The 24,246-nt window shown below is 40.6% G+C and overlaps 1 protein-coding gene across 5 annotated transcripts in view; it reads left to right on the forward strand.

Moving 5' to 3' along the window:
• The first annotated feature begins 1,011 nt into the window (after nucleotides 1–1,011).
• Nucleotides 1,012–24,246, forward strand: part of MPP6 (membrane palmitoylated protein 6) — a 56,158-nt gene continuing 32,923 nt past the window's right edge. For 2 of the 5 annotated variants that reach the window (XM_030968539.1, XM_030968530.1), the window contains exon 1: nucleotides 3,405–3,548. The gene's annotated coding sequence lies outside the window, so the exon portion shown is untranslated. The other 3 variants (XM_030968566.1, XM_030968559.1, XM_030968549.1) reach the window with 3 other exon arrangements.

The raw sequence follows: 24,246 nt of genomic DNA on the forward strand, positions 1-24,246 counted from the left end.
TGCTGAGTGTGCCAGCAATCAGCTTAAAACCTCCTTTACAAAAAATACACCACCCCAAAGTCCTTCACTAACACCAGTTTGCCACAATAAGTATGGAAAGGGTAATGAACTCTAAGAAGTACCTCGTCTGTGGGTACAACTGTTCATTTTGCCATTAAAATAGTCATCAGAAGAGTGATAGAGAATTTGGAATTCAAACCCAGAGTTCTGCAGAGAATAAGACAAAGAAAATTTCGGCACAGTTGACACCAGCCAGCAGTTAACCTCTCCTTCCTCTCCACTATTGTGGCAGTGCCGTGGTAATTACAGGTTTTTGTTTTTGTGTACATCCAGAATTATAACGGGACTGAAAACCACATCCTCCTTTCCACATTCTGTAAACTGGAATGTCTGCTCCTCTAACTCCTCTAAATTCAGGGTAAGAGCTCTAGCAAAACTAAAAGACCCTGGAGAAAGACCTCTACCTTGTTGCTTGTAGCGTCAGCAGAGAACAGACAGAATGTTAGACACTCTGGTCCCTGCAGTTTTACAAAAAGGAGCAGAAGATTTAACAGCAAAAGCGCTCAAGTGAGATCTGTATCATCAAAGGCTGAGTTCAAAGCTCTGAGGAGCCATAAACTCCAGTTCTAGCGAATGCAAATCAATCAGCCCACAAGTGTCAGGGCTGGGGCTGCCCTACCATACAGTCCTTACGCTGCCTGAATCCTGTGGTTAGACAGAGACTGAGATAATCCCTGGCATAAAGAAACTCGGGTTTGGCACTCTTCTAACCTATGCCTGGCTGACCATGATCACCACCCAGAAATTGCTGGGACATAAGTCAGCCCTGGCCAGGTCCTGTCTTCTCTGCCACAAACTGAGAACAGGGTGAGGCTTGGCTGAGGTGCAGTAATTGCCCATTAAATGGACAAAAGAGATTTACGGTCGTTTTTGCACTGCGGGAATGGTTCAAAGCTCTCTGATTAAGCAGCACCAGCAGGGTCCTAAGGACCATCCTTGTACGGGGGATTTCTGCGAGGAGCAGCATGCAAATGTAAGTAGCAAAAAGCCCAAAGGATATGATAATTTCTGACAGAGGGTAAACATCCATTTCTAAGTTCTTCTCTAAAACAACACATCTCTATATCTTCCTTGACCCTAATGGATCAAATGGATTAAATAGTGGGCAAAAAATGGTGTGTGACCATTTGGGACACATTCCCTAGAGGGCTTTAATAGCCAAATAGCAGCTGCAGAGGCCAGAATGGAAGACTCTCAAGACTGTGGAGCAGTCAAATTACTTCGTGTTTAGATATTTCTGTTGCAGCCAAAAATGGGCCCTTGTAATTTCACAGGTTTAGATTCAAGCTCTGAGCTGAACTGTAATAAGGAACCTCTAAGTTTTGCAGTGAAGCAATTTTCTTTCATTGGCCACGAAGGTAAAGCCAGGATATCATGAAAGATGTCAGCATAAATCGCTACAACCATTTCTCCTTAATAGAATAATGTTCAGTTTTCACAAATGCGGAGACTGTGAGAGAAGAAGTCAACAAGATGTTGAGTTGTGAAATACAGGATGAGATGGCATTTATGGGTTTTGTGGCTCTGGTTCAATTAGAACATCACCAAAAAAAAAAAATTACAGGCAAAGGACAGAAAATGACCTAAAGTTATTTTTTGGGGAGTGAGGATTTTTTATGCCTGTCAGTTTTTCCATCGTAGCTGCAGGGGTTCAAACACTGAAAGGGTGGTACAGGTCATTATGTTGCCCAGAATCCCCCATGCCATTTTTAGTTTCCTTTCAGTTTAACAAGGAAAAGATAACTGTTTGTGAAGCAATTTACCAAAAATATGTTCAATTTCGACTTTTTACTGAGAAATTGCAGGAGGGCTGTAAGCTCTTTCGACCTGAGGATGTATAATTCCACATGCCTATGAAGCTCTCAGCACAGGGTAGCTACTGTAATTTGAAGAGTAAGTAAAAATAATTCCTAAAGGAATTTTACACACTGTTTTCCTAAGATGAGGTGCACAGGACCTCATTTACTTGATGCAACTTTATTGGACAATCTGAGAGAGGTTTTTTACCTGCTGGCTGCTGTTCCACAGTTTCTGCAATTATGCCCACCATAAATATCAGCTGCTTTTTTTGATGTTGTTGGTGGCATAGAAATCAGTTTAGTTGTTATCTGGTAGGAGAGCAGAATCTGAACCCATTAAGATGAAAATGGGTAACTAGTGGATTTCCTGTTAGAACTCTGCCCCCTCATAGCTCTGGCTTTTCTTTTTCTTCAATGGGTCCCAAAGAAAAAGCCAGCATGAATTGCAGACAGCTTGTTATGAAGGTTTACCTTATGTCACACTGGGCTACTGGGTATTCTTAAAACAGCATAATTATACAGATTGCAATTGAAGTGTATGCTTGGATTCAAAAATTTCCAGGAAAGTCGGTATGAGGAGGAATAAGTGAATGAAAACAAGTTGAAGAATGACAGATTGTTTTGGATATGAGCATTTTGTTTCTGGAGCAAATTTTACCCTTAGGTGAAAACCAAAAAAGTCCAGCTTTAGTTAGCAAGAATGCTTCATGCAGGACTGACTGTGTACAACCCAAATTTTCCTAAGTCCATGAGTATCCAAAGGTGAGAGCCTTCCCTGGAAAAAAAAAAAAAGCGAGAGCTGCTCTGTAATCATTGCTCAAAACAAACGAAATGTTTGAACAGTGACCAGAAGTGCGGGGAAATCGCTTTCCCAGTGTTATTTCCATTCAAGCGGTCTTGCAGGTTATTGGCATCAGGGGAAACTCCCCACTTTCCCTTTCCCCTGTGAAATGTGAGATTTCTCGGCTAGCATTTCTCGCACTCGGCGACTGAGCAGGCAGCGCCACGTGTCCCCTCCCGGGACTCGGGACCGGGGCGAGCCCGACTCGGGACCAGGTCTCGGACACGAACCGGGCGGAGCCCGAATGGCGTCCGGGGGCAGCGGCGGGGACACGGCGAGAGGACAGACAGGGGCACACGCTCGCACCCTCGCGCGTGTCCCCGCACGGCCCCGCGCCACCCCCACCGCCGCCTCGCACACGCGCGCGCTTGCACACGCGGTGACACGCGCAGTCACGCGCACTCCCACACACTCGCGCTCGCTCTCTCACACTCGCCGAACCCTCTCGCCCCCTCACACTCTCACTCTCACTCACTCTCACACTCATCCACAGACTCTCACTCACACACACTCACACTCACGGAGGGAAGGGGAGGGGGGCTGAGGCAAAGGCGCGCGCGCTCCCTCCGGGCGGGTGCGGAGGAGGCGCTCGCGCGCCACTGCCGCGGAGGCCGCGCGCGCGCGCGCTCGCGCCCGCCGGGGGTGGGCGGGGCAGAGGAGCGGCGGCGGGAGCGCGTGCTACAGCCACGCCGGCGGCGCGCGCCGAGGCGGGCGCAGAGCGGCGGCGGTGGCACCTCCGGCTCGCGGCGTCCCTCCGGCAGCCCCGCGCGCCCGGGATCGTCCATGGGGCTGAGCGGCGCCCGCTGAGGGAGGAGGGGACGGGGAGCAGCGGGAGTCGGTGCCGGCCGGTGAGTTCCTGTACCGGCGGGGAGGTCGCGTGCGCGGGGAGGAGGGAGGGTTCGCTCGCCCGGCTACTGGCTTTTCCCGTCCCTCCCAGCCGGCGGGGAAATGGTGGTGGGAGGCGGGGTCCCGCTGCCATCCCGGCCGAGCCCCTCGACCCGGCGGCGGGAGCGGGGGCGCCGCGTGTGCGTGTGGCGTGAGGCGGGAAGAGCCGTCCGCAGGTAGCGGGGCCGGGCGGGCCTGCAGGGGAGCGAACATGGCAGCGCCGGAGTCCGGGAAGAGGGATTTTTGCCCCTAGAGCGGGGATTAACCCTCCTCCTCCCGCCTCCGGATGCGTCCCTGGGAGACTCGCGCTTCATCTGCCGCTCCGGATTATCCACCCGCCCACCCCCCTTCCCCCCACTCCCCCCACTCTCTTTCCCGGTATTTTCTCTCCTCCTGGAGATTATCAGGTTTCCCGCCCCTCCCTCTCCGGGATCCTCCACCTCCCCCCTCCGAGGGGATTATCTCCCCCCTTCTCTGCCAGATTATCCCCCCAGTTTGCTGTCCCTCCCTCCGCGTTTATGCTCCTCCGCAGCCTCGCCTCTCGGGGATTATCTCCTCTCCCTTTGGGGTGATTCTTCCTCTCCTGATCTCTGCCCCGGCCTTTCCCTGCCTATTTTCTACCTGAGGAAGTCAACACTCCCCTTCCGTCTGCCTCTGACTGGGGAAAGGGGCGAAAATGTGGTTGTGATCAGGTGGGCAGGAGTTTCCAGCAGTGCTGTCATCTCCTCGGTCGTTGTACGAGTACTACAGGCAAGTGGATGTAGGTGTGGGAGAGGAGGCAGCAGGGATGGATTGTGCGGATTTTGGACCAGAGTTCAGCCTGTGGCGTTGAGCTCCGTATGCAGGAAAATATCTGCACCCTTCCTGCGATGTTACATCTGGTAGAGATGAAGAAGAGCCGACCTGGATCAGTGCTTTAAAAAAACGTGCATGGGTGCTGGGTGGTAGAGGCTGCACGGAAAAAAAGCCAGCAGCCTCTGAGTTTCTTTGAGGAAGGTGCAATGTACAGTAGTAGCATTGTAGGTGGGAGGGTGCTTGGATGACATTGCTGCTGTCCGGGGGTCAGAGCTGGCTTGGGTAGCTTCTGTCTTGGCTTGAAAGGCAGCTGGCTTAGGCTGTTGCTTGGTGTTGAGTAGGAAGCAGGCTGGTATCTTTTGCTGAAGCTCTGATGCTGATGTGGTTCTTTACTGTCTACTTGCTGGCTGAGGAAAAATGCGTGTGTTCCTAACACGGAGTGGGACGGTTTATCCCATGTATTTGACTCCTGCATAGGTTCAACCAGCCTCCTCTCCTAACACCTGGTCTCCCTGTGCATGGGTTTGCTGGAGGAGACTTGCAGATCTTCTGTCCATCTTGCAGCACAAGGCCCAGGACTATATCCATTAAACTTCTCCCATTTGGCTTTGAGAGGAGAAGAGGCTGCGAGAAATTGTACGGAGACTGGGCACCTATAAATAGATGTCGGACCAGGGGAGGCTTTGAAATCTTAGCAAGCTGCTTCTGAACAGATAGTGTCTGTTAAACTGGCTGGGTTGACACTAGCATCATAATGTTTCCTTTTATTTCTGCTGAGGTGGTTGGCTTTTAACACCTTGACTGGACCATACAGCATCTGCCAAAAAATTCTTCCTGAAAAGGACATAGAGAAAATTCTCATTTAAATGAAGTGCTGACAATTGGAATCTAGTTTGAGCTCATTTAAATGGGATTTTTAAATGACCCTTCAGAGAAATCTTTAGTTTCCTCTTCCCTCCCTTGAAATGCTTGGAATTGATGATCTTATGTCCTTAATTTGTTCTCAAAGTATTGCACTAGATAGATTACCTGAGATCTATGCTGTGAAAAATCTGCAGTACTGAGGTATGGCATCACAATGCTGGTAGCACTGCTAGGTTTTTATTTTGTTGTTTAGGTTTTGGAGGTTTTTGTTTATTCTTTTTTTTTTTAATGGAATATTTGACATCTAACCAAAAGGGTGTATATTCAGCTTCCTTGAATTCAGGGTGCTTGCATTTATTTTAGATCTTATGGATCACTGCTCTTTCAGCTTGTCTTGTTGAGAACTAATTAATATGGAAATTATTGACAAATATACTGTACTAGCTCTGTGGAATGGTATCTGTTCTGCTGCTCTATTAGTGGGCCAACTGCATGCTCTAAGTCTCTAAAATGATTGAAAAGCTGTTGCAACATATGTGCAATTGGACCTTTTTTGAGCTACATCTTTCTTGTGCCCTTTTTTCCTTTAAAAAATAGTGGAAGCTATGAAATCATGATAGTTTCTTTTTGCCTTTTTTTTTTAATAAAAGAAAAATAAGAAAGGAAGTAATGAAAATGTACCTGGATAATACGAAAGAGTCTTAACAAACACTAATAGGCTGAATATCTGCAAGAACCCCGACTTTTAGGACATTTCTTATTTAGAGCATAAAATTTTAATCTGATCTTTATTTTCCCCCTTTTTTTTTTTTTTGTAAAAAAAGGAAAGGAAAGGTTTTGTAAACCTCAGGGGGGCGGAAGGGAACAGAAATCTTGGCAGTATGGCTTACTAGTTTTGGCATTTTTAGTTGATATTTAACCATAGTAAAAGCAGGAAACCCAAGGAATTGATCAAATAATTTGGCTTTATTTTAAGCTGTTAAGAATGTGATCAGAGCATTATCCTCAAACACTGGGTATCTTTGGTCAGCATCAAGATCCAGCTTGCTGCTAAGTCCATGCGTTTGGTATTTCTGTGTGCAGAAACAGAGGTCAGTGATCTGCAGAAAACTTTATAATACCAAAATGACAAGCAAAAGACTCTTTAGTATGAGTCTCTTTGTACAGTGACTCAGTCTCTGAATTCTTGTGTTATTCTAAAGGTATTTGTTTGTAGAAATTGTAGGTTGAATGCCATTTTCTAGAAGTTGTGTCCTGCTTTAAACCCATACTTTCTGCTGAGTGATTTAAAGTTCTCACTGAGTGTGACTGTCCCAGGCTTGTGAGTGCCTTTTGATCCTCTGTGCAGGACACTGATCAGTGAATCTTTTCTCATGCTGAAGGAGTGGGAGGAATTTCTTTTTGCTCAAGAGACAGGTATGCACTTGGGATTGTGACAGTCTCCATGCAGATGTGGAAGGAATAATACTCTCAAGATCTGAAAGGATGAAAAGCTCACATATGTTAAAATAAAATGCTCCATCATGTTTTGTGCTTAAACTAAAAATGGATAAAACCTGGAAGGGTTGGCCTTGCACATGTGGTAAAAACCTGAATTTTTAGGAGCATCCTGCAACTGGAGAGGTACAGACACTACTGGACTTATTTGTGTGGAAATATGACACAGGATATGCTGGCAGGGTTAAGAGCAAGTCTGTGAGAGGGAAAAGTCCCCCACAAGAGAAGGAGCTCGTAGAGGGTGCTGGAGAGGAGCGAGTTTAGTTGGATGTGACATGCAAGAGACAGGCTGAAATACAGATGTGCTGCTCACATCTGTACATTCTGCATTCTTACATTTACCCTGTAAATTCTGTTACAGGGCTTGTATGGTTCTGTGGTCATTATAAGCATCTGCAGGTGGATCTCAGCTTATACTACAGCAATACTGTAGTGCAACAAAGCATGGTGATGGTAATGTGCTATCCTGAGGCTTAAAATTGCTTTTTTTCAGAATAAAGCACCCCTGAATTATGTAGTTATGGCAGATGTCACTCTTACAAGAATAATAGAGACCAAAAAAAAGATAGAAAGAGCAGTTAGGATGGGGTTCTTCCATATGTAGACATTTACCTTCTTATTTTGGGTTAATTAGAGTCTCTGAAGTTACGGTAATTTCACAACCTTTGTTAAATAATAACAATACGAATTGAAAAATGGGATGTTGTCTGCTCTTATCATCATGCTTTAATTATTTTCAATGTCTGCGGCTTAAAAGAAAAAGGCGTTTAATACAGTGGTTTGTAATGTAACTATGTTTCATATTAGCAACTATTCCATGGGTTTCACACATCAGTTATGTAAAGAACTCGTTCTAGTGCCCAGGTCTCATGAAACCATGGTGGGAATTAGAAAGATACTGAAATCAGATGACATTTCAGATTTACTAGGAACAAATGTTATTTGATAAATTACCTATACATGTTTTTTAAGAGTATTGATTAGTTTTACATTCTGACAAGGAACTGTTTGAGAGCAGGGACTCAGTGAAATCCATGCTTACAGAGAATGACTGTGGCTTCTATAAACTTGTTTTTGGGGGAGAGGGACACAAAACCTGATGACACATGACACACACAAATTCTTTGTATCTTACACAAAAACATCACTCCTCTTGCAGCTTCTGCTTACCCAAATCTCAAAGGATCAAATTACTGTTTCAGTTGAATTCACTTTTCCGGTAGGTGGAGACAATTGTTGATTTGCAATAAGCTTAAGCCTTTACATTTTGATTGCAAACATTTTATCAAGATACTATTGAAATAATGAAAATTAGGATGTAAGAAAAAGTTTAAATTTTTATTTTAAGATAGTTTACTTAAGCCTCTTACTGAAAGAGCTGTGGCATTCAAATATTGCTTCTGTATTAAGAGTGGCTACTCAAATAGTTTGGGTTTAATTTTCTAATTATCCCCACCCACTGGTCAAATATGCATTGATGAAAAGTTTAAGTGATAGCTTTTAAAATGTCGAAACACAGGATGGAAGAAAGTAGATTGAGGGTAAATAGACTGAGGGTAAAAAGATGGGATAAAGTTTTTTCTTAAGACTAGTAACACAAGGTAGGGGAGCCCTCAAGTAAATCAGCAGGAGAATAAAAGAAAGATGGATCAGTCATTCTGGCTGTGTTATTCCATTCCATGATAAATTTTTTAAAAATATTTTATTCCATGTTCATTCATTAATTGTTCGGAGATCTGACTGCAGGGATCATGTCAGAGGTTTTGCATGTAAAACATGTCAACAACTTATTATGTGATGTTGATTTATTTTTTAACAAGTCAGTGGGCCAGTTGGTAAGTCAGCCTTCACATATCTTATTAAAATTCCATCCCATTCCTTTCCTGATCCTCTGTTGAAGTTTACAGAGGTCTTTTTGGCAAGATGAAACTGCTTATGCAGCAGAAGTTCTCAGACTGGGAAGACAGACTATGTTCTAGTAAATGAAGTGAGAGAAAAGTTAATTTCTCCTTTCCAAGCTGTTCTGGCTTACTGTATTGTGAGTTGTGCTGTTGCAGAGGACAGGGCTGCTGCACAGAAATTGCCTGAACGTTATTGATTTTGCTGTAGTCATAGTACTGGTTACAGCTTCTCATGCATTCTTCAGATCACTAGAAGGAGCTGTAATTAACAGCTGAAAGTTCAGTTTACGCATTCTTTGGTAAAGAGCATGCAGGCAGGGAGAAGTTGGTAAGTGAAACTTAATGTTCATGGGGTGTGTGGCAGTAGGGCATTCAGTCATCTGAATTCAAATCGGAGAGACAGTCAGTCTCTCTTCTCAGATCTACTGGCACGGCTCTGCTGCTTACACTACATTTGGTACAGAACAGCAAAATGGGATGAGCAGTGCTTGATTCAGTCACTTCTGACCAGTGAAGCTCCTTTATACAGATTTAATCTTTGTAGTATTTTAACTTCTAGGAACTTGTTGCACTTGGCATTTGTTTTACATGATCTTCCCTGAGGACAAACTCTGGGTGTACATTGCTATGTGTGGTATTTAAGGCAGTGTTCAACTGCAGCTTATTTATCGAGTGAAACACTTGGTTTCAGTTCTGTGAATTTTGTTTTATTCTTTCATAGCTTTATGTGGGGTGGCCCACTTGCTGCATGGATAAAATTAAACCTTGTTGTAAGCCTGTTGTGTGAGAAGAGTTGTCCATCATTAGCTCTGCAATAATCTCACAGGTGTCTTGTCTCAAGAGGGATCAGATGGACACACTACCTTTAAGTCATTGTGCTTTGGAAAGCAAGATAAACTGGTAACTTGTGTTGCTGGGTTTTAATCAGCACTTCTGTAACATTACCTGGTCACAGGGCAGTAATGACTGTGCTTGAGTTGCTCTCACTGATGGTTGAGAGCCCTCACATCTGTTTCATGTTCCTGTTGCTGCAGGGGAGAAACGTTTGGGCAGTTTTGAGGACAGGCTATAAATACACAAAGAGAAAGGGGTCTGGGAGCACCGAAGAGTTGAATTGTGTCTCGAGTTTGGCACATAATTTGATAGGAAAAAAAATCCGTTCGTCCATCCGTCCATCCATCCGTCCATCCATCCGTCCATCCATCCGTCCATCCATCCATCCATCCATCCATCCATCCATCCATCCATCCATCCATCCATCCATCCATCCATCCATCCAATCTTTGTGTCTGCCCCACACACACCCAACGGGTAAGTCTTAGGAATCCAGACATTGTTAGAAATCGTGCTATTTGAATGAGAGGTTAACTGGGTGTGTACACTGGTGAGAATGTAAGAGGCTTTGGCTGTTATTGAAAAGGGGCAGAAAAGGGTTTTGTATGTAATGATTTGCAAGTTGGAGTGCGGTGCCCGACCGCGCCGGGTCGGCTCGGAAAGGCGGCTCAAGCGCGCTCTCCAGTGGCCGCGCCGGGACAGCGGCGCCGGGATGGGCTCAGGGCCGTCGGAGCCACCGCTCCGGTGAGTGACAGAAGCCAGCTCCTGCCGTGCGGATGGCTGCTTGCTTAGCTGAGCACACTGATAAGTAAGCTGGCGCTTCTTAACAACTAAGTGGCTAAATTCGTTAAAAAAAAAAAAAAAAAATCTGCTGTTGCCAAAAATTGATTCAGTTAGGAATCTTGCTCTTGTAGTTGGGTCAAAAAAGGACTGTCCCATCCAGCAGTCTATTAAATGGGGAGATTGCTGCAGTCTCTGCTGGGATTTTTTGTGCTGATGCCTGGAAGCAGGCAGGTTTACTTCTGAATGGAATTTATTAGCTATGAATTGAAGCGTGTACATTTAACTGTGTCAAATCTTGGCAAATAGCTCTGCAAACAGCACAGACTAACTAAACAGCAGCAGAAAGAAATGTGTAGTTCTTAACAAGTTTAGCACACAGTTCTCGGTCTTACATCAGATTCCATGCTGTTCAGGAAAGCAGCCGGGGCCTTCAGAAGGAAGAACTTCATTGGCACTAATGAACAGGAAGTGGAGAAGAGAAGGGTGGACTGTTCAGCAGTGGACGCATCATAAAGTGGAAGGTCTCAAGGCGCATTGTTGTAATTTGAAATTTCTGAGATAACTGCTTCATAGATGATTTCAAGTTTCTAGTATTGTTTTACTTTGGCTCTCTTTAACTGTTCAAACCATGAACTTTTGGCTTCCGGTAGCGTTCTCTTTTGTAGACAAGACCTAAATTAGCCCTTGTTTGACCACACGCCTTGTTTCTCCAAAAACCACAAGTGTTTTATATGACAATGTGACTGCCAGAATGGTACTGTTAGATCTTGCTGTTAACTGGAGTTGTTAAACTAAGACACTTGAAGTAAGTTTGAGCTCATAAGAATGTAGTGTTTGGTTGGATTTTTCAAAGTAATTTTATTTGTAAGGTACTACAAAAAAAGTACATAGAGGAATATTCAGTGAAACCATTAAGAATCCTTTTTAAGAACTGTAAGAATTAGTCTAATTGCAAATTTGGCAAAAAATGCATGTGTAATAAGTTTCAGAACAGTCTGCTACTTAGCTTAGAATGTATGGGCCCTATATGGAAAAGTGCAACTGTGTATATTTTCATATGTGACATCTGGTGTGATACAGTCATACCAGTTATCTGTTTACTGCTTCAGATGAACCCATTACACAGAATGTGTACTTTGTACACTTTGCGTACTTTTGTGCACAAAGCACTTTTCTCACTATGGGTGTCACTATAAAGCTTTTACACATTTCAAATAATAATAAAAAAATAAAATCCCTTGGGCTTCCCTACCCCAGGCATAAATGATTTTACTTTACAAATATAATTACTGTTCTTCCAGGAGGTAATCTCTCTGGACAGCCATAGACTAGTTTGAATTAGATTACTCTGTTTTTTCCTCCAGGGTGAGTTAATACATTGAGTTTTATTTTTCTGTAATTACTTCAAAATTTAGATCACTTTTAAGGCTTACTATTCTTCCATATAACTAGACTGGGAAAGTTAAGAATACTTGCATTTGAGGGAATGACATTAACTTTTTTTCATCTATAACTTAATTTTCTTCACGTAGGTATCTGTTCTGCTCCTCAACTTCATACAGCTCATGCTGTGTTCAGTTAGTCTCAGTTGTAGAGTTTCTTAATTTGGAAATACTGGAAATATTTACTTAATAAGCAGAGAGTAAGCACACTAAATCTTTCAACTGTGACATTTAACCAAGTCTAGCTAGAGCAATGTTTTTGTTAAATCTGTATTTCCAGAGTTCTGGGCTTGAAGTCTTTCCAGTAGTTTGGCAGTAAGCTTCATGAATAAAGCAAGTTACTACTTTTACCTCTGTTGCAAAATCTTTGGACAGAAAGCTAGTCAGTGTGAAATAAACAGAGGAGCAGAGTTAGTCAGGGGGAGATAGTAAGGAAAATGTTTTTCCTATTTTTTTCATGAACTTCAGCAGGAAGGGCAAATCTTTGGATAGATGATAGTGAACCACAATTGGATGCAAATGCATTTATATAAATGACCTGCTTGTATTTGGATTTTACTTACTTTAAGAAGCAGCAATGCACTTAAGCAGTAGATGAGAGAAGACTACAGAGATTAATTTGCAAATTAACCTTCTAATAATACAGTGCTATTTTGAAGTAGAAGGAAATCTTTGGTGTTTTGAGGTTTCAGAATATGACTTCCTGTTTGTGTTGAATATAGGACCAGCCAGGATATCTGTAGAGGCAGTAATTTTAGTTCTGTAGTTGGCATCTGGTATCCAAGTGCAGGAGTATTGTGTACTAATGCAAAATTAATACAATGTTAAAGGGTAAAGCTTGTTACTTGTGTTGTCAGTGAAGTCCTACAGCCTAGCTAAGTAACATGTAAGTCCATTGCAAATCTGAAAGTACTTGGGTCCCATTGAATACAGTAGGTTTTCAAACAATAAGTTCTGTCATTGGATCAGACTGAAGTTCCATCAAGCTCGTCTTTCTAACATGCAGTGCAGCGTCTGAAATCATGCAGAATCTGTCAGGAGCTCCTATTAGTGTTATCTCTGAGCAGATTTTCAAGAAGACAGAAGACATGGAAGTGTCTTAATGAGAAGATGCTGGGGCCAGAAGAATTAGTGTCTGGATAACCTTAAATTCAGCTTCCAGATAGGCATAAAGAAACATAGCATGGTCCCCAAGTGCCTAGACATCATTACCCAAAAACTGATGAAGAATTCATTGTGCTAATGTGCAACAGCAGCAGATTCCAAAAATTAGTGCATTGTTCATGACTAAAATAACATCTTATGTAATTGCCCTGGGCCTGCAAATTAGCAGCTTCCAAAACTATCTTATAGCTTTGCAGAGGGGATTGAAAACTAAGACAGCAGAATGATTGATAATGCTAAAGGCGTAAGACTTGCAGGGCTCCAGAAGTCCAGCTCTGAGTAGGGAACAGATAACGCATTTGCCATTGTTTTTTTTTTCTCTTGCTCTTCTGCAAGTCATTAGAGAGTCAGTATAAATGCAAGAGGATGACCTGAAATACCAGGCACACGTTAGCAGCTGTGGGTGTGGCTACCTGTAAGAAGAAGATTCCTACTCTCTAATATTGCGCTGAAGAAAGACCCTGCATCAGGATCTTTCTCTTTTTTGGTGTGATCTTCCTCTATGTTAGGATATTACCCATTTGAACTGGACAGGTTTGATGCCAGTAATGGATTGGAAGTGGCAGTCTGTCTTTTAAAAATACATATGTTTTAGTTTGTTTGTATGCCTGCATGCAACTCCATACATATATGGAAACATACAGAAAAAGAAGGAATTTTTAATAAAATGCAGTATTTTATATATGTGTGTGTTAAGATGTATGTGGGTGTATATATACGCATACATATGTATCTTAAAAAAGAACACTTGTCTGTGAACAGAAAGCCCAACATCCATAAACTGTCTAGGAAAGCATGAATACAAAGTACACATACATGACATTTTCTCTAGGTAATCTCCCAGAATCTGGCTAACATTTAACCTGAAGATTTTTTAAATTAAATTAGGTTGTGGATTATTTTTGTAATTTGGGTTGGGTGCTTTTACCATTCAAGACTCTTCAATTTCAAAACTGGTTTCAACTCCTTAATGGACTGTATTCATACATAAATTGCTAGTCTGCACTGAAGATCTGTTTGATTAAACATGAGAAACTCTTATCCTTGGATTGGATTACTGTTTAGTTTCTTTAAATAATTGACAATGGATTTTCACTGAAGTGCTTGATAACTGAGATATGATACGTGCAGCATTGTAGCCTTCTGTGAAGATTGAACCAATACTAGTTCTTGTTTGGTAACGGAGCTGGTGGCAAGTTTGCAGCAGATTAATGATTACTCATCTTTTAGGAAGCATGTCAGACTGACCAGGATACCCATAGGTTGGTCTTTGGTGGGCCATTGCTCCATTCTGCCTAATGATGTGTCCAGGTGAAACAACTGAAATGGATGTTTAGCCTCCAAACACTGGAGCTTGTAAGCCTGTTTACATATTTACCTGCTCTCTAGAAATCTGACTGCAGCCATGTGACATGTTCCTTCTGATACTGGCTTCCACACAGGCACCTTGAATAAGGTGAACCTAGCCTTGGCAAATATCTTGGTGTGGCTTTAAGGGTTTTCTAAAAGCCTTTAGTGTGGGGTTTTAATAAGCACAGAAAGATAAAGTGTGTTGGGACTAAAGGAAGAACATTCTAATAGCTTGAGTTTTGGGTTGTTTGGTCACTGAGTCCTTTGAACTTAAATGTGTGAGCTGATGAAAGGTGGTCGTCTGAAGCTAAAGGGGAGAGTTCTCAATTAGCAATAGAAATGCTCTTTCAAGTTAGAATGACAGTATGGTATCCTGTGCCTGGAAGCATGTTCAACTGGTCTGTGGAAATGCATGGATAATAAGGAAACATCACTGTCTCAATTGCTGTGATTAAAAAACATGCTTACTAACATCCCCCTTCACATTGTCCTATATCTATATGCAGAATTGGGAGCAAGCTGAAGCAGCTGGCTCATCTTTCCCTCACTCCAGTCATTCTACAGGTAGCTAGCAGTATTTTTAGATTTGTTGTCACTTGGAAAACACTTCCAGTTTTACAGCAATAAGCAACGGCTTTAAAGCTTCTAGGTTCAGTCTTGTGATATAAGGAAGAGGAATGGAGTCAGGTGTTCTAGATCATCCTGTGTTAGCAGTGACCTGGAGGTGTGTTTTTGAGTGAAATCAGCTTGATAGGAAATCTTAGAATCCAAGCAGTGATTTCCATACAGACTAAAGGCTTAGTGTTATAGAAATAGTTTGTACTACCTGCTGAAAATGTGGTGCTAAGGATTCAGAGAGATGTAAAGTGCTCTTTCCCCTTTACTTTCCAGTCTGTCATCTTCTCACTCATTGGTAAAAGTCACAGTTCTTGTGTTTGATCCTTACGTCATTTAAAGAGGCAATAACGAAGCAATGTCCCAAGATAGTTCTCTAAAAAGGTTTTAAAAAGTACTTTTTCAAGGTGACTTTCTTATTATATTTTAATAGGAAGTGTAATCACTGACAAACCCCTAGTTTGGTCTGAGTGGAATGTGGAAGCTCTCAGGCTTGACAGAAATTGGGAAGCGTATAAAAATAAGAACAGTTCCATTACCAAGAACTTGATCTAGGCTTCTATAGGTGCTATTTCTTCTTTGGAGAAGAGATTTTGACAGTGGCAGGTAAAACAAACAATTATGTAAAGTTTTTTTCATTGATTTATTTTAGTAATAATGCAACAGAAATGGAAAAGATATAATACAACATATGTGGAGTTGAGAAAAAATTGACTGACCTTTCTTATCCCGAGTTGCACCAAGAGGGCAGGTCTTCCTCTAATTATTGGTACATCTTGCTCAGAGAAGTGACAAAGGTTTATCTAACTTCTGCTCTCAAAACCAGCTATAATTTCATCATCTTGATACGTTGAAAGTGAGGCTTGACCAGACTTGTGTTTTCTCTTGCTGAAGAAATAGATCCTTTGGAAAAAAAAAAAAAAAAGAGTGCAGCATGAATATGCTTCTTGTATAGAAATAGGAGAAAAAAAGGAATAAAATTTACCAGCTGTACATTGCATATTGTCTTTCCAAGTGATGCCCAAAAATACACTTGTGCATCTGAAGATGTTGTATGCATCATAAATCTCAGCTAATATTATCTAGAATTGCTCTACTTAGTTATCTGTGACCAAAATTAGAATCCTGCTAAAGCTTCTGTTGCATAGTTTTTAGAGTTCATTGGCAGCTTCTGAGTGAATTAAAAGGATGAAGAAAGGCTAAAGAAGTGAAGACTCATAAGGAGACTCTTGAGATCTTGGCCATCCTATTTTGAATTGGAATTCAAAAATGTTAGAAAGATCTCTGAAAGTCTATAGCACAGGTTGCTTTCATTCAAGCTACTCATTCTTCTTTTGCAGCTAAGCTGCCATTTTGGTTTTAGTATCTACTCTGATTCTAAAGCATTTGGGTATACTTAGGAAACAGAAGGGGTACTTTCTTGTGTAAACAGAAATAGGCAGTGAATAAAAAGATAGTGGAAAAATGTTGAGTCTGTATGAACTTAATGGATTAATCAAGAATTATACTGTGTGACATTTCACAGTTTGTACTTAAGGAAATATATGCAAATACCTCTTGTCAGCCTGTTTTGAGGGGATCTGAACATATAAACCTCTGAATGAGTCTTTCGTTCAAGTAGGTCACTTTCTTTTTATTCTTTTTTTTTTACACAATTCCCAAACCAACTTTAACTGAGGCCTTGGAAGTCACTGGGGCTGGTTACCTGCTTGCAGCTAAGTTTATGCTTAAATCCTTTTCAGTAATATTTTTGCAAATTCTACTTCTCTGGGATATTGTCTAACAAACTTTTTTAAAGGCAGCAGGCTGAAAGAGGGGCACAATGAGGGACTCAGCATTGGGAACCTCCCTCTCTTTGGCATCAACAAAGAAGCATCGTGTCATCTTCCAGGCAGAAGTGCCAGTTTGTGTACATGAAGACAGGTGGAGTAGGTGACAGTTCCATTTAACCACTACTCCTTCCAGCATGGTGTAAGCATCATGTGGTAGTGATAGATTGTGTACAGAAATGACAGATGAGCTGTGGTTTCCTGGGCCATTAGCTGGAATATATAAGACATTTAGCATTTTTTGTTTTTCCTACTGAGCTAGTAATTTTGCTGTATCTGGTTTTTCTAAGTTCATTATAATGTGTTGCCTACTTTCCAGCCATTTTTTCCCTTTTATTAGATACATTTACAAATAATTTACTATTAAATAGGTGTTCAGGACTTGTAGCTCTCAACCGAAGTGTTACTTTTATATCCATGTTGGAGAGATGACCAACTTCTCTGTGTATGTTAGGGTATTTGGCTAAATGATTTGAACTCTGATGTCAGGGTATGTGCACAGGCCTGTGTTCTGATGGCTGAAATGATGACTGCAAAAAACCCATGAGAGATAATCTGACACTAAGATGATCTTGAATTTGTGCATCTTGGTGGTGATTAAACTCACTGAAATATATTTTCTACCCCTCCTGAAATATAATCCAACGAAAGTCTTCAGAGGATTAAAGTCAGCGAGTTTTTATAGAGGATTATTTGTACATGGTGTTGGAAGTGCTATGTCTGTGAATATGTTTGGGATGCTGTTATGTTATGTGTGTGTCTTTTATGGAATCTTGAAACTCATAGGACATTGTGTATTGTATGGCTTTGCTGTGCTGTTAGCACAGTAGATTCAAGTAAAAATGTTTGGTGAAGCAAGAATGACTGGGATGCAGTTGCAGTGATATTTCCATGCTTCAAATTTATGGTGGAGTCTTGCAGCTCTGCTGCATGAAGCAGATTTGTGCTGTGCTATAAACTTCTCATTTCATCAATCTTTGCATTGTTTTTCTGTATCTGTCATACAGAAAAATCTGTATCCACCTGTTTTTGGAAAGCCTCAGAACTGAAGAGTGAGACTGATAGAATTACTATACTGATTTATTCATTTTATTAGGTCTTGAACTTAAGATAGTCTTCCTGATAATTTAAAATGAGAGATTTGATGTGTGCAGATAAAGCCCTGTGTAAGTGTTCCTTTCTCACAAAAAGATACCTATTCAGGTTCAGGGTATCTCTCTGGAACAAGAACTGCCTGCAGAGTGATGGACTTTATTTAAAGAATTAGGAAAACTGATGAACAGTGTAAGTGGTAAAAATCCTTTAGAGGAAGGGTTCTGCAGTATCCTGCTGGTATTTAGCATGGATAAGAATGTTTTTCTGTTCATGTTTAAGTTTCTGGTTGGCATACGAGACCAGGAAATTGCAGGTCTTCTTGGAGTCCTCTGTTTTAACTTGTTTGACATGCTAACAATTCATTTATTAAGCACAGGAGGATCACAGTTTTGAGCACATGTGAAATTTATGTAACTGTATAGTGAATTTCAAGTACTTAGAGTGTATATCAAAAAATTACCATAAGACTATTTAATTTTCTACCCTTTCAGCCATAATTTAATCCTATGTTGAGCCAACATAATGCATGCCCGATTGAATCTTTATCCTTCATAGCTCTTGATGTCCATTGTTCTGGACAGAGGCATGGTAATTAATTTGTGAAAAGATTTTTTCAATATAGAGACTTGGCTTATTTTTTGAGCTACTGGCAGGAGCGGACTCAAAGCAGTCTCTCTGGTATTAAAAAACAAGTGTTGATTCCTTCTGCTTGAAAGTTGGCTTGTCTGGGTCTGAAAACTTATGCTGAGAAGTGATGTGGTATTTAAATCCTGACACTGTCTTCGGAAAAACAGAATATCTGCCAGATTTTCTGCAGCTCAGAAAGCTTCTTTCATGTTTCAAATGCTTCAGTCATTGAACACAAATTCCTTCTTACAGGATCAAATGGGATTGCTGTAACTGGCAAGTTAGTGTAGAGGAATACTCGGTGCCATCAGTAAGCTTGATTTATGGAAAGGATATTAATTAAGATAGAAAGGTCCCTTTCCAAGCAACATGGTGTTAGTACTGCTGAGGTTTGTTACAAACAGTATTCCAAAGGAAGTTTTGGCCCGATTATTTGATATTTCTAAAGCATCTCTCAATGTACAAACTAATGCCAGTAGGCTGGATCAGCAATCCACTAAGTGCTTACCAGCCTGCTGGGCTGGTGCCTTTTTTAGTGTGCCACTGGATCTGTCCAGGGACGGGTGTTTGGGAGTCTACCTGCATGTGGTTTACTTTATTAGATCTGTTTCTTCAGGCTGTTTTCCCTTCCTCACTGGACAAAAAGCAAACTAAAGTCCAACATGCATCATTGCAGTCCAGCAATCTTTACGACTTTGCACACATGTGTAGCTGACCCTTAGGATGCATATAGCTGAGGAATTGGGATCTGTTGACTTAGGGAAGTGCAACCCTGGACTGCTTAAAATTATCAGCTGCTCTTTGAGGAGAGACCGTCAACCAAGTTCTGTCCTGAGTCTAGGACTTTTCTTCTACCACATGACAAGTGGAATTTATGCAGGTCTTCTGGGGGCTATGTTGATAGGGTTTCTGAGAAATTGAAGCAGGATCAAAGTTCCAATTGGTGTTGGGCACAACTTCAAGAAAAGTATAGTGAAAAGTGAAAGAAATAGAGATGATTATTTGAAAAAATAAGTAAACAGGTTGATTTTCTTTCTGCAAAGAGGAATTTATACTTCTGAAAATGCATCCCTAGACTATATTGTTTCAGACCTTTCAAAATCTTGAGGAGGAATGGGGCCATTTCACTTATGTGTCAAGTTTGTGGAGAAAATGACTACTCCATCTATTTTTTGCTACCTTGTGTGCTGTATAACCTGTCTGCTGAGATAGGGCTCAGTTTTTTTAAATAACATTCATAAGTACTGGCAACAATGTGATTTTGACCTTGTAACACCCAGAAAGTTATGTAAAAAGACATCTTAGCCCTTTCAAGTTTTCTTGGGAACTTGAAGGTAATATCATGTTAAATTATTCCACAATCTTAAAACTAGTTGTATCCACGGAACCAATTTATCCATAGGAGGTTACATTGCTCTCTTTTTATATTGTTTTCAGGCCTAGAACTCTTCAGGGAAAGAGGAATTCAGTGGGGAGTAAGATAAGCAGAAACAACCATGGATGGGACTGACTGCTCTGGGCACTCATTAGGTGTGATGAGACAGTCCTCTCAAGTGCCGCACTGAAGGTGGCTGGTAAAGCAATTACTCTTTTCCAGGTCAGGACCTGGACTTCATAAAACCTTCTTGGGGAAAAGCTCTAACATGGAATTATTATTTATCTATTGCAGTGAAATTCCAAGGCTGGGGACAGAGACTCATGATCCCTAACCTACCATTTCTGATTGTACATGGGAGGACTTCAATAGGCTATTTTGGGAATCCTCTTCTTTTCTGTGGATGACATTAGAAGTGGTTCTGACTGCTGCTACCCAAGGTGACTGGGTCTTAAAATTTGTGCAGATCTGAGAAGTTTTATAGTCAAAACCCAACAAGGGTTGTACTAGTACTTGTTTGTACTAGTACCCTCCTCTCTTCTCCCAACTCCTTTCTCTGAGACACCTAAGAAGTGTGGGAAACAACAGAACAAAGGACTTGAGTGAAAATTAAGATAATGTGGCTTTTATTGTTTCAGCATAAAGAGGTTTGAAGAGAGTTAGCATATGAGGATGTGTATGAACTGCTTTTAACAAACAGCAATTGCAGTTTGAAGTCGAGAAAGACATTATCTTACAACTTTTTTTTCCCCCTCTGTAGGCTTTCTCATGGCTCAGATGCAGTTGAAAAGCAAGTTCTATCATGGAACTTTTTACAAGAGAAGCCATTATAAAAGATGATGTCATATCAGTAAAAGTTGTCGTTTCAAACCCTTCAGATTTACAGCAATTTGCCTGTCTCAGAAAATGATGAAAAGCCTTGACAGATAATATTCTTCACTGAGTTTTGCAGTGGTGTGAACTGTTCAAGAAGAAAAGTTCAGCTGTCTTTGCATTTGCCAGTGCTTCTTTAGAAAACAAGCAAGCAAACAACCCTTCCCCCCAAACAAAAAAAAACTAAACAAAAGCATTTTAACTGAAAAATGTACAAAATTTACTTGAAAGATCTCTGGTTTTGCTTCAATTGGAATGGTGGGCTACGTGACTGAAAATTCAGAAGTTCTTAGCAAAACTTAATGAAACCCAACTTGGTATTCTGAGGAAATGGAGTAGAAAATTTCAAACATGTCAGTATGCATCACATACAGTTTTGAAGATACCCTTTGCTGTTTCACTGCCCGTGCCCACCTCATACAAGACAGAACACTGTCTTCAGGGTTTACAGCAGTAACTTTGACTTTAAAGTGAAGGTGGCAAACATTCAAAGAGAGCATTCAAAGTGGCAGTTTCCTTAAAAGCATGTAGTTCTTAATCCAAGCTGCCCCAAGACCACTAGAAATAAATTTTTCCTGATGTTGCTGTGCCTAGATATTCTTAAATTGAAATTAGATTTCCCACTTTTCATTAAACATTTGCAGTTGTGAATAAATCTTAATAATATAAGGTGGGGAAGTAGTCCAGGAGGTAAAACACATGACTAAGGGCAGTGTGACTTACTCCATAAAGTTTTTCAGTTCCCTCCAAAATACAAGTGTCAAGCTGATCTTTTTATTCCTTTTCCAGGGTTCTTGAACACAGCCTTCAAAGGACTAAAGAAACATAACTGTTGAGGGTAATGAATAGGCAATTGTGTAAATCTTGACTGCATCGAATTGAAAGAAAGGTTTAGAGTGGAGTCTCTTCACTAGGAGTGACAGAGATGTATTTTGAGCGTTCCTGAAGGTCAAGTAAGCCTTTAACATGCCATATTTTGCCATTTCTTTATTAAAACACAAAGCTTTTATGTGGTATTTTTCACTATTTAGAAAGATAAGCTGTGTTATTTGGCAAACAAATTTGAAAAAGCCATTTTCTATCCACTACATCACTACTAACATTCCAACTGTGTTTTGGAAATTTTCTTTGTGGGTAAAGCTTTAGCTGTGTCCTTAAAATAAGCAAGAACTGTGTCATATGACAAAGGTAGTGAAGTAAATGATTTTTTTTTTGTTTTTCTGTTGCAAGTCACCCTGAACTAGAGCATTATCAATTTAGTGAATTGCTTTTACTGCTTCCTAATAAGTTTGTTTGGGCAGAAATGGGGGCGTGTGCATGAGAGAGATTAGTTTAGTGGAAGTGGGAGCATTAGAGTTTAGGGATGAACTTCAAGGGAAATTTTTGGAAAATGTATTAGGTGATCATGTAAAATTGAAAACTGAGGTCCTGGGACAGAGATAATTTCATTTAAATGTTATAAATTTTGCAGATTCACTCCTGTTTGCAAATTCACTCCTGTCCTAAATTTTTTGTCTTCAGGCTGGGATGCAGTAAAAAATTGAGTGATATTAAGTGAACACTTCCATATGGAAGTGTTTCATGGTGGTTCTTTTCCTTTTGATAGAAAAATGAGCTATGTATAATAATAGTGTAATTAAATATCTTTTTCCTTTTTTATTAAAGAATATGTTGACATAGTCTAAATATTTTCTAAAGTGCTTTAACTTATTTTGTGCTCCAAAAAGCTGTCTTGCATTTCTGTTTTCTGCATATAATTTTATTGAGTGACTTTTAAATGCTTGTGTAGTATCCATAGTGGAACCTCAAAAATAATTTTATGTCTGCACTTGTACAGCTCTAATTTAAATACTCCAGTGTATTAGCTTGGAAGGGATAATTCAATAAATACTTCACAGTAGCAGAGGCCTGAAACAGTGAATGCATGAAATGTTAACATATGGGTGTGACTGGTAAAAGGGCAGAGGTGTAGTTTTTTACAGCTGCATCATAATGGAGCAATCAGATTTTGAAAGTGCTGAGTTTGGATGCTTTCATTTAAAAAAGCATTCTGCTGTAATAACATAACTCTGAGAATGTATTATGACTGTTATTTCGCTTGATATCAAAACTCTTCATTATGAAATTCTTATTTGTTGTAATTCCTGAGTCTCCTGCGCTTGAAGCTGTAAAAGGAAGTAGTGTTAAAAGCAGCAGTAGTATCTGGATGATATGTGGTTTCTGGTGCATTTCCTTGTCTAAGCATTTTCACTAAAGCAAAAGTCCCAAAACACAAAAACAAAGTGCTAAAAACTAATTTGAAACCTAGAGTAATAGCAATGGGACAAAATATATGTGTAGTATTTTCACTGAAGAAAGAGGACATTTTGTTCAGTTACAGTTTTTAATTTTGGGAGGAGAGTGACGTTTAAAGTGTACCTTTGTACTGTTTTGTGACAGACCAGTAGATTGAGCTGACAGTATGATGTAACTGTAAGAAGGTCAAAATAGATCTCATTATCTCTCCCTATCACTAGAGAGGGAAGTATTAATGGTGTCATGCAAGGCGCTCACGAGACTCTTGTCCGATAATGAAAACTCAGAATTGTTTTCTAGATGTAAAAAAAACTGGATTAAGAACAGGGAGCAGAAACAATTGTTTAATCTAGATTTTCTCTTAACCAAAATTAAGGAAATGCCCAGATAGCCGAAGTGTGGATTGTTTTTAATGTTATCCCCTGGGATGCAAACTGCAGTGAAACCAGCATCATCTCTGATAATAAGATTCATCACAGATCTCTGGAGGTGCAGTGTTGTTACTTTGCTACACAGTGGAGTATCTAATTTTGTTTATTTGAAGTACCTTATCTTTTTTACAGACGTGCAAAAAGCCCGCTACAGAACAGCTCTGTAACTAATGTTCTGAACCATTTCATTTACACTGACAGTAGAGTACGTTATAAGTCTTGTGAATTTTACCTTTCTTTGAAAAAATGCCTGTCCAGTGTTCCTAGATGAAAGTGCAAATGGTTGGAAAAAGATGCTGATGGCCAAGCTTGGGCCAGTTGCTCCTGGGGTTCCTGGTCTCAGAAGCAGGATACAACATGCAGCTTGCCTTATCCACTATGACAGTGTTGATTGGAGACCAGCAACAAGACGAAAGCATGTTCTTGGAGTGGAAGTCTGCTATCCCTTTGGAAGGGTGTTCACTATTTTCTCTTCAGGTCTAATTTTTTTGCTTGTGTGAAGAAGAGATATAATTGAGGAAGAAATCTTAATTTATTTCCAGCTGTCCTTAGGCTGAATTTGTGAATGGGATAAAACAATAGATAGTTCTGCATGGCTTTCCCTCAAGTGTTTCACCAAGAAAAGTGGTACAGTAAACTGATTCTTACATTTGTTTGGGTTTGTTTGTTTGTTACACATGACTTCTTCCTTGCTATATAACTGTCCTCTTTACTAATGTTAGCATTTTTTCAGTCCTGCTTTCTTCAGGCTCTGTCGTACTGCAACAGATAAATAATACTGAGCACTGTGGCAGAAATGCAGATACAAAGCTTTTGATTCATTCGGAAGAGTGCGCATTAGAGAAAGCAATACTTCAAAAGCTGTACTTAGGTTGTTGTATCTCTTTTGCT

The sequence above is a fragment of the Camarhynchus parvulus genome, chromosome 2, assembly GCF_901933205.1.
Source record: "Camarhynchus parvulus chromosome 2, STF_HiC, whole genome shotgun sequence".
Lineage (NCBI taxonomy): Eukaryota > Metazoa > Chordata > Aves > Passeriformes > Thraupidae > Camarhynchus > Camarhynchus parvulus.